The 9,955-nt window shown below is 41.3% G+C and overlaps 1 protein-coding gene across 2 annotated transcripts in view; it reads right to left on the bottom strand.

Moving 5' to 3' along the window:
• Positions 1-9,955, bottom strand: part of LOC150079048 (CD109 antigen-like) — a 1,092,235-nt gene that overhangs the window by 574,313 nt on the left and 507,967 nt on the right. The gene's annotated exons all lie outside the window — the stretch shown is intronic.

The following is a 9,955-nucleotide window of genomic DNA, read 5'->3' on the forward strand; positions in this document are numbered from 1 at the left end:
CCCATCTGCTCAACCTTTCCAGATCCTGTTCCAACAGCATAGCATCAGTAGTGTCCTAAACAACTCTGCCAAAGTTAGTATCATCTGCAAACTTGGACATCAAGCTTGATATACCATCATCAATATATCATTTATAAATACAAAAAACAATAATGGACCCAACACTGAACCCTGAGAAACTCCACTAATAACATTAGTCCACAATGAGCAGTGTCCACTGATTACCACTCTCTGTCTTCTCCGACTCAACCATCCCTTTATCCATAGCAGCAATTTGCCTCCAATGCCACACTGCTCCAATTTGTGCAGCAGTCTTCCATGTGCAACAGTATCAAAAGTCTTTCTCAGATCCAATTATATAATATCAAAGTTATTCCCTGCATCCAGTTCTTTTGTGACTACATCATAGTATCCAATCAAATTGGTCAGGCAAGACTTTCCCTTAACAAAACTATGCTGTGTCCGAGCTATAACTGAAGTCTTGTCTAGATGATCCTGCAGTGCTTCTTTAACCAGGGCCTCCATTAATTTTCCTGGAACAAAAGTTAAACTCACAGATCTATAATTACTTGTGTCAGCCCTTGATCCTGCTTTGTGAAATGGGATCACATTTGCACATCTCGAGTCCATGGGTACCACCCCTGAGTCCAAGGAAGCTCTCATAATTATGGCTAAGGGTTTGCTTACTTCCTTTCCTGCCTCCTTTAATAACTGGATAGATCCCATCCACCCCAGGTGCCTTTCTTGTGTTTATCTTCAACAATTTCTCCTCCATTTTACTCTCAGTTATTACAAGATTCTCTAGCTTACTGCCAGAGTTGAATACACCTCCGGCATTTCCCCTCGCTGAATAACTCCTCATGTGTTATATATAACACATAACTCCTGAATAACTCCTAACTGAGCAGGATCATCAACAGTTCAACCATCGATATCAAGTGGACCAATCTGATTCATCCCATTCCTTCTAGAGTTTACATAAGTAAAGAACTCTTTGCTGTTTTTCTTAGCATCCTTTGACAAAGATTTCTCGTAATCTACCTTCGACTGCCTAACCTCCTTTGTAACTAGTAGTTGTTGGTGACTCTATTGTCAGGGAAACAGGAAACATGCTTTGTAAAAAGGATACGTGGAACAGGACCAGGGTATTATCTGCCAGGAGCAAAGGTTGATGACGTAGAGCGGATATCATCTTTTAAGGGCACAAAAGGTGATATAGTTGTACACGTTGGCACTAAGATATTAAGAGTAGGAGACCGGCGGAATTACTTAAAAGTACAGGTCAATGTTGAAAAAAAGCCATAAATTAGGATTGAATTTGAAAGTGTCTGCAATTCTGCCGAGACACGATAGGAGGGAGTATACAGGGAGAGCCCTGTCAATCAATTTGGCTCTGGAAAGATTGTGCAAGGCTCAAGGGGTAGAATTTTTTTCAGCGTGGTCTGTACTTGTTAATAGGAGAGACTGTTTCTACAGGGATAGGATACACTTAAATAGAAAGGGTGCAAGAATGTTTGCTGATGCTATCGAGGCAGTGTTAGGTGGGTCGTAAAACTGCTAGCTTGGGGGGAGACAAAGACGAATAGATTAACAGTAGCCACTGGCAGAGGTGAAAGAGATTCTTGCACTGCTTCTATTGGAATGAGCAGCAGCCTGGAAAATAAGATGCAGGATATTTCAGAGACTGCTGGGAATCATTGGGATACAAGTAAACACATGGGTTGTGTTAGGATAGCTAAGAAAAAGATCAGGTGCATGTTTACTTGCGTGTACACCAATGCTAAGAGTTTAGTAAATAAATTTGATGAATTTGAGGTATTTCTCAAAACATCAAAGGCAGATATTGTTGGGATTTCAGAGACATGGTGTCACCAGATATAAGGAATGCAGAACTGGAATTTGGGGAGAACAATGTCTACAGAAAGGATAGACAGGATAGGAAGGGAGGAGGGGTTATGCTATTAGTTAAGAAATACATAAAATCCAAGGAAGTGAAGCCAGTCGACATCGCTGGACAGTGCAGTGTCGAGTCAGTTTGGAGAAACATAAGCATTGGGAGATCAAAATTGAGAGTAGGAGTGTGCTATAGGCCTAATGACTCTGATGAGTATAATAAGAAACTGTACAGGGAAATAGAGTGGGCCAGTAAATCAGAGAGTCTTATAATGGGGGATTTTAATTTACCAGATTTTGACTGGAATTTGGGGGCTGGTCACTCCCACACTAGCAAGGCTTTTGTGAGTGATAGCATGCTGAAGTGGGATTTACTCAAAGAGGTAACTACCATTAGAGGAAAGGGAAGGGTTATTGCTTTCGTAAAGGCGACTACGATGGACTGAAACAGTATTTAAATTCTATACAGTGGGACCACCTGATCATGTTACCAACAACAAATTCAAAACGGAAAGCATTCAAAGAACTTATCTTGGAAGCTACTAGGCTTTACATACAAACAAAGAAATATTGTTCAAGGTTTAGGCCTAAATGGATGTCAGATGAACTAATGAGACATATGGCAGAGAAGAAAAATGCATGGGATACATACAAATTAACATGTGACACAGAAGCCTATGATAGATACAAGTTGATCTGTAACCAAGTTACAAAGGAGGTTAGGCAGGCGAAGGCAGATTACGAGAAGTCTTTGGCAAGGGATGCAAAGAAAAACAGCAGGGAATTCTTTATTACGTAAAATCAGATTGGTCCACTTGATATCGATGGGTCAACTGTTGATGATCCTGCTCAGGTAGCTAACAAACTAAATGAATATTTTGCATCGACATTCACACGTGAGGAGTTATTCAGCGAGGGGAATGCCAGAGATGTATTCAACTCTGGCAGTAAGCTAGAGAATCTTTTAATAACTGAGAGTCAAGTGGAGGAGAAATTGTTGAAGATAAACACAAGAAAGCACCTGGGGTGGATGGGATCTATCCAGTTATATTAAAGGAGGCAGCAAAGGAAGTAAGCGAACCCATAGCCATGATTATGAGAGCTTCCTTGGCCTCAGGGGAGGTACCCATGGAATGGAGATGTGCAAATGTGACCCCATTTGACAAAGCAGAATCAAGGGCTGACACAAGTAATTATAGACCTGTGAGTTTAATTTCTGTTCCCGGAAAATTAATGGAGGCACTTGTTAAAGAAGCACTTTTTTTTTTTTTTTGGTAGTTGTTGGTGCATAGGCTTCTGTGGCCATAATGCACCCCCCAATGTTTTTGTAGTACTTTGATCCAAGCCCGAGGCAGGAATCGAACCCGCAACCTTTTGGGTTGCCAGGCAGGCAATTTACCGGCTAGTCCGGTCAGCTAAAGAAGCACTGCAGGATCATCTAGACAAGACTTCAATTATAGCTCGGACACAGCATAATTTTGCTAAGGGGAAGTCTTGCCTGACTAATTTGATTGGATACTATGATGCACTCACAAAAGAACTGGATGCTGGGAAAAACTTTGATATTATATACTTGGATCTTAGAAAGGCTTTTGATACTGTTGCACATGGAAGACTGCTGCACAAATCAGAGCAGTGTGGCATTGGAGGCAAATTGCTGCTATGGATAAAGGGGTGGTTGAGTGGGAGACGACAGAGAGTGGTAATCAATGGACACTGCTCATCATGGACTAATGTTATTAGTGGAGTCCCTCAGGGTTCAGTATTGGGTCCATTATTGTTTTCTGTATTTACAAATGATATTGATGATGGTATATCAAGCTTAATGTCCAAGTTTGCAGACGATACGAAGGTTGGCAGGGTTGTCCAGGACACTACTGACACTATGCTGCTGCAAAAGGATCTGGAAAGGTTGAGCAGATGGGCTGATAGGTGGCAAATGAAGTTTACCATTGACAAATGTAAAATACTACATATGGGAAACAGTGGTTGTGCAGGCAGATATGAAGTTCTCTGAGCAGTGCAGACAGGCTGCAAGAGTAGCTCATGCTGTCAATGATATATAGGAATTTTTCTAGCAGGGATAAGGAGGTGACTATTCCCTTGTATAAGGCAATGGTGATTCCACACCTAGAGTACTGTATACAGGTCTCTAGTCCTCATATCAAGAAGGGTGTACAGCTGGTACAACGATTATAGAGAAGGGCAACAAGATTAGTGAATGGATCAAAGGGGTGCTCTTTCGAAGAAAGGCTTAAGTTTTGCAAATTACAGTGTCGGGAGAATAGGCACCAGCGAGGTGATCTGATAGAGGTGTATAAAGCCTTGAATGGTTTGAGCATGCTCAATGCTGAATGGTATACTTCCACTTGCTCAGAATAATCACCTGAGAGGGCATAAATTCAAATTGAAGAAAGACAGATGTAGGATAGAAGTGCAGAAATTTGCCTTCAGCCAGCGGGTGGTTGGTTGGTGGAACAGACTTCCATCCCTTGTCATGGAAGTTGATAGCCTAAATAAGTTTAAGGCTCAACTGGACAGGTATTTCGAACGAACAGAGGGGTGAAGTGGAAGTGGTTATTTATTTATTTTATTTTATTTTTTTTTTTTGGCTGATGCTACATAAGCTTGCTTTCTTGCGTCAAATGCCTCTACTAATGCTAATTTGGGAACAGATCAGCTTATATGAATCATAGGCTTCTGTGTCACATGTTAAGTTTTATGTATCCCATGCATTTTTCTTCTCTGCCATATGTCTCATTAGTTCATCTGACATCTATTTAGGCCGGAACCTTGAACAATATTTCTTAGTTGGTATGTAAAGCGCAGTAGCTTGAAAGATAAGTTCTTTGAATGCTTCCCATTTTGAATTTGATGTTGGAAACATCATCAGTTGGTCCCACTGTATAGAATTTAAATACTGTCTGAGACTATCATAATCACCTCTATGAAAACAAAGACTCTTCCCTTTACCCCTTATGGTAGTTACCTCCTTGAGTAAATCCCACTTCAACACACTGTGATCACTGCCACCTAGTGGTTCATTTATCTGCAGATTCTTAATGCATGAAGAATCACTACTGATAATCAGATCAAGAGTATTACTCCCTCTAGTTGCCTCCCGAACATGCTGATGTAGAAAACAATCATCCAATAAATCCATAAAAGCCTTACTAGTGTGTGAGTGACCAACCCATAAATTCCAGTCAATATCTGGGAAATTAAAATCCCCCATTATAAGACTCTCTGATTTACTGGCCCACTCTATTTCACTGTACAGTTTCTTATTATACTCATCAGAGTCATTAGGCCTATAGCACACTCCTACTCTCAATTTTGATCTCCCAATGCTTATGTCACACCAAACTGATTCGACACTGCACTGTCCAGCGATGTCAACTGGCTTCACTTCCTTGGATTTTATGTGTTTCTTAACTAATAGCATAATATCTCCTCCCTTCCTATTCTGTCTATCCTTTCTGTGCACATTGTACTCCCCAAATTCCAGTTTTGCATTCCTTATTAGCATTAGCATTAGTAGAGGCATCTGATGCAAGAAAGCAAGCTTATGCAGCATCAGCCAAAAAAAAAAAAAAAAAACACTTCCACTTCACCCCTCTGTTCGTTCAAAATACCTGTCCAGCTGAGCCTTAAACTTATTTAGGCTATCAACTTCCACGACAAGGGATGGAAGTCTGTTCCACCAACCAACCACCCGCTGGCTAAAGGCAAATTTCCGCACGTCTATCCTACATCTGTCTATCCTCAATTTGAATTTATGCCCTCTCAGGTGATTATTCTGAGCGAGGGGAAGAATCCCATCAGAATTGAGCATGCTCAAACCATTGAAGTCTTTATACACCTCTATCAGATCACCTCGCTGGTGCCTAGTCTCCAGACACTGTAATTTGCAAAACTTAAGCCTTTCTTCGTAAGAGCACCCCTTTGTTCCATTCACTAATCTTGTTGCCCTTCTCTGTACTCGTTCCAGCAGCTCTACATCTTTCTTGAAATGAGCCCTCCAGACCTGTATACAGTACTATAGGTGTAGCCTGACCATTGCCTTATACAAGGGAATAATCACCTACTTATCCCTGCTAGAAAAATTCCTATATATCATTGACAATACACCATGAGCTACTCTTGCAGCCAATCTGCACTGCTCAGAGAACTTCATATCTGCCTGCACAACCACCCCCAGGTCCCTTTCATTCTCTACCACTGTCAGTGTAGTACCACAGAGTTGATACGTTGCTCTGGGGTTGCTGTTTCCCATGTGTAGTACTTTACATTTGTCAATGTTAAACTTTATTTGCCACCTCTCAGCCCATCTGCTCAACCTTTCCAGATCCTGTTGCAGCAGCATAGTGTCAATAGTGTCCTTGACAACCCTGCCTACCTTTGTATCGTCTGCAAACTTCGACATTAAGCTTGACATACCATCATCAATATCATTTATGAATACAGAAAACAACAATGGACCCAACACCAAGCCCTGAGGGACTCCACTAATAACATTAGTCCATGACGAGCAGTGTCCATTGATTACCACTCTCTGTCTTCTCCCCCTCAGCCACCCCTTTATCCACAGCAGCAATTTGCCTCCATTGTCACACTGCTCCAATTTGTGCAGCAGTCTTCCATGTGCAACAGTATCAAAAGCCTTTCTAAGATCCAAGTATATAATATCAAAGTTATTCCCTGCATTCAGTTCCTTTGTGACTGCATCATAGTATCCAATCAAATTGGTCAGGCAAGACTTCCCCTTAACAAAACCATGCTGTGTCCGAGCTATAACTGAAGTCTTGTCTAAATGATCCTGCAAAGCTTCTTTAACTAGTGCCTCCATTAATTTTCCTGGAACAGAAGTTAAACTCACAGGTCTATAATTACTTGTGTCAGCTTTTGATCCTCCGTGGTGATTTGGGGTCACATTTGCACATCTCCAGTCTGTGGGTTCCTCCCCTGAGTCCAAGGAAACTCTCATAATTATGCCTAAGGGTTTGCTTACTTCCTTTCCTGCCTCCTTTAATATAACTGGATAGATCTCATCCACCCCGGGTGCCTTTCTTGTGTTTATCTTCCATAATTTCTCCTCCACTTTACTCTCAGTTATTACAAGATTCTCTAGCTTACTGCTAGAGTTGAATACACCTCTGGCTTTCCCCTCGCTAAATAACTTCTCATGTGCGAATGTCGATGCAAAATATTCATTTAGTTTGTTAGCTACCTGAGCAGGATCATCAACAGTTGACCCATCGATATCAAGTGGACCAATCTGATTCATCCCCTTCCTTCTAGAGTTTACATAAGTAAAGAACTCTTTGCTGTTTTTCTTTGCATCCCTTGCGAAAGATTTCTCGTAATCTGCCTTCGCCTGCCTAACCTCCTTTGTAACTTGGGTACAGATCAGCATATATCTATCATAGGCTTCTGTGTCACATGTCAATTTATATGTATCCCATGCATTTTTCTTCTCTGCCATATGCCTCATCAGTTCATCTGACATCCATTTAGGCCTAAACCTTGAACAATATTTCTTAGCTGGTATGTAAAGCCTAGTAGCTTCCAAGATAAGTTCTTTGAATGCTTCCCATTTTGCATTTGCTGTTGATAACGTCATCAGTTGGTCCCACTGTATAGAATTTAAATTCTGTCTCAGTCCGTCGTAGTCGCCTTTACAAAAGCAATAACCCTTCCCTTTACCCCTAATGGTAGTTACCTCTTTGAGTAAATCCCACTTCAGCACACTGTGATCACTGCCACCTAGTGGTTCATTTATCTGCAGATTCTTAATGCATGAAGAATCACTGCTGATAATCAAATCAAGAGTATTCCTCCCTGTAGTTACCTCCCGAACATGCTAATGTAGAAAACAATCATCCAATAAATCCACAAAAGCCTTGCTAGTGTGTGAGTGACCAGCCCCCAAATTCCAGTCAATATCTGGGAAATTAAAATCTCCCATTATAAGACTCTCTGATTTACTGGCCCACTCTATTTTCCTGTACAGTTTCTTATTATACTCATCAGAGTCATTAGGCCTATAGCACACTCCTACTCTCAATTTTGATCTCCCAATGCTTATGTCACACCAAACTGACTCGACACTGCACTGTCCAGCGATGTCCACTGGCTTCACTTCCTTGGATTTTATGTATTTCTTAGCTAATAGCATAACTTCTCCTCCCTTCCTATCCAGTTTTTCCTTTCTGTAGACGTTGCACTCCCCAAATTCCAGTTCTGCATTCCTTATATCTGTGTGACACCACGTCTCTGATATCCCAACAATATCTGCCTTTGATGTTTTGAGCAATACCTCAAATTCATCAAATTTATTTAATAAACTCCTAGCATTGGTGTACATGCAAATATACATGCACCTATTTCTATTCTTAGCTACCCTAACACAACCCATGTGTTTACTTGTACCGCAATGACTCCCGGCAGTCTCTGAAATATCCTGCATCTTCTTTTTCAGGCCTCTGCTCATTCCAATAGAAGCAGTGCAAGAATCTCTTTCACCTCTGCCAGTGGCTACTGTTAATCTATTCGTCTTTGTCTCCCCCCAAGCTAGCAGTTTTACGACCCACCTAACACTGCCTCGATAGCATCAGCAAATATTCTTGCACCCTTTCTATTTAAGTGTATCCCATCCCTGTAGAAGCAATCTCTCCTGTTAACAAGTACAGTCCAGGCTGAAAAAAATTCTACCCCTTGAGCCTTGCACAATCTTTCCAGGGCCGAATTGATCAACAAGGCTCTTATCATATACTCCCTCCTATCGTGTCTGGGCAGAATTGCAGACACTTTCAAATTCAACCCTATTTCACGGCTTTTTTTCAACAGTGACCTGTACTTGATAAGCAATTCTGCCGGTCTCCTACTCTTGATATCATTAGTGCCAACATGTACAACTAAATCACCTTTTGTGCCCTTAAAAGATGATATCTGCTCTACAACGTCATCAACCTTTGCCCCTGGCAGACATACCCTGGTCCTGTTCCACCTATCATTTTTACAAAGCATGTTCCCCGTTTCCCTGACAATAGAGTCACCAACAACTACTGGTTCTTTTGGGACCAGAGCATTCTGCCTTGGGGGTTGCCGCTGTGTTGCGCGATGACCAAGTGCAAGCTCTGGCGTTGGTGTGGGCAGCTGAGAGCTTGACGGGCCTCTCAATTTAGTTCCTTCGAGGGCATCCACCCTGTCCTTCAAGCTCTCATATAGGCCCATAAGAACGCTGAGTTGTTGCCTGATTTCGATATTATATCTGTGTGACACCACGTCTCTGATATCCCAACAATATCTGCCTTTGATGTTTTGAGCAATACCTCAAATTCATCAAATTTATTTACCAAACTCCTATGATTGGTGTAAACACAAGTATACATGCACCTGTTCCTATTCTTAGCTACCCTAACACAACCCATGTGTTTACTTGTACCGCAATGACTCCCAGGAGTCTCTGAAATATCCTGCATTCTGTTTTCCAGGCTGCTGCTCATTCCAATAGAAGCAGTGCAAGAATCACTTTCACCTATGCCAGTGGCTACTGTTAATCTATTAGTGCTTGTATCCCCCCAAGCTAGCAGCTTTCCGTCTCACCTAACACTGCATCAATAACATCAGCAAATATTCTTGCACCTTTTCTATTTAAGTGTATCCCATCCCTGTAGAAGCAGTCTCTCCTGTTAACAAGTGTAGAGCAGGCTGAAAAAAATTCTACCCCTTGAGACTTGCACAATCTTTCAATTAATCGACAAGGCTCTCATCATATACTCCCTTCTATTGTGTCTGGGCAGAATTGCAGACACTTTCAAATTCAACCCTAATTCACAGCTTTTTTTCAACAGTGACCTGTACTTGTTAAGTAATTCTGCCGGTCTCCTACTCTTATATAACTGCTGAGTTTATTTTTAACGAGTTCATAGAGTTTGTCTCTCTAAGTTCACAGAGTCTGTGAATTAAGTGTTCAAAAGGAGATTTATTGTATGAAAATATTTGTCCCATTTACATAAAATAAATTTATCAGAGCTGCTAAGTCAAGTACACTACAGAT

The sequence above is a fragment of the Mastigoproctus giganteus genome, chromosome 10 (assembly GCF_048544385.1).
Source record: "Mastigoproctus giganteus isolate SK-2022 chromosome 10, ASM4854438v1, whole genome shotgun sequence".
In the NCBI taxonomy this organism is placed as follows: domain Eukaryota; kingdom Metazoa; phylum Arthropoda; class Arachnida; order Uropygi; family Thelyphonidae; genus Mastigoproctus; species Mastigoproctus giganteus.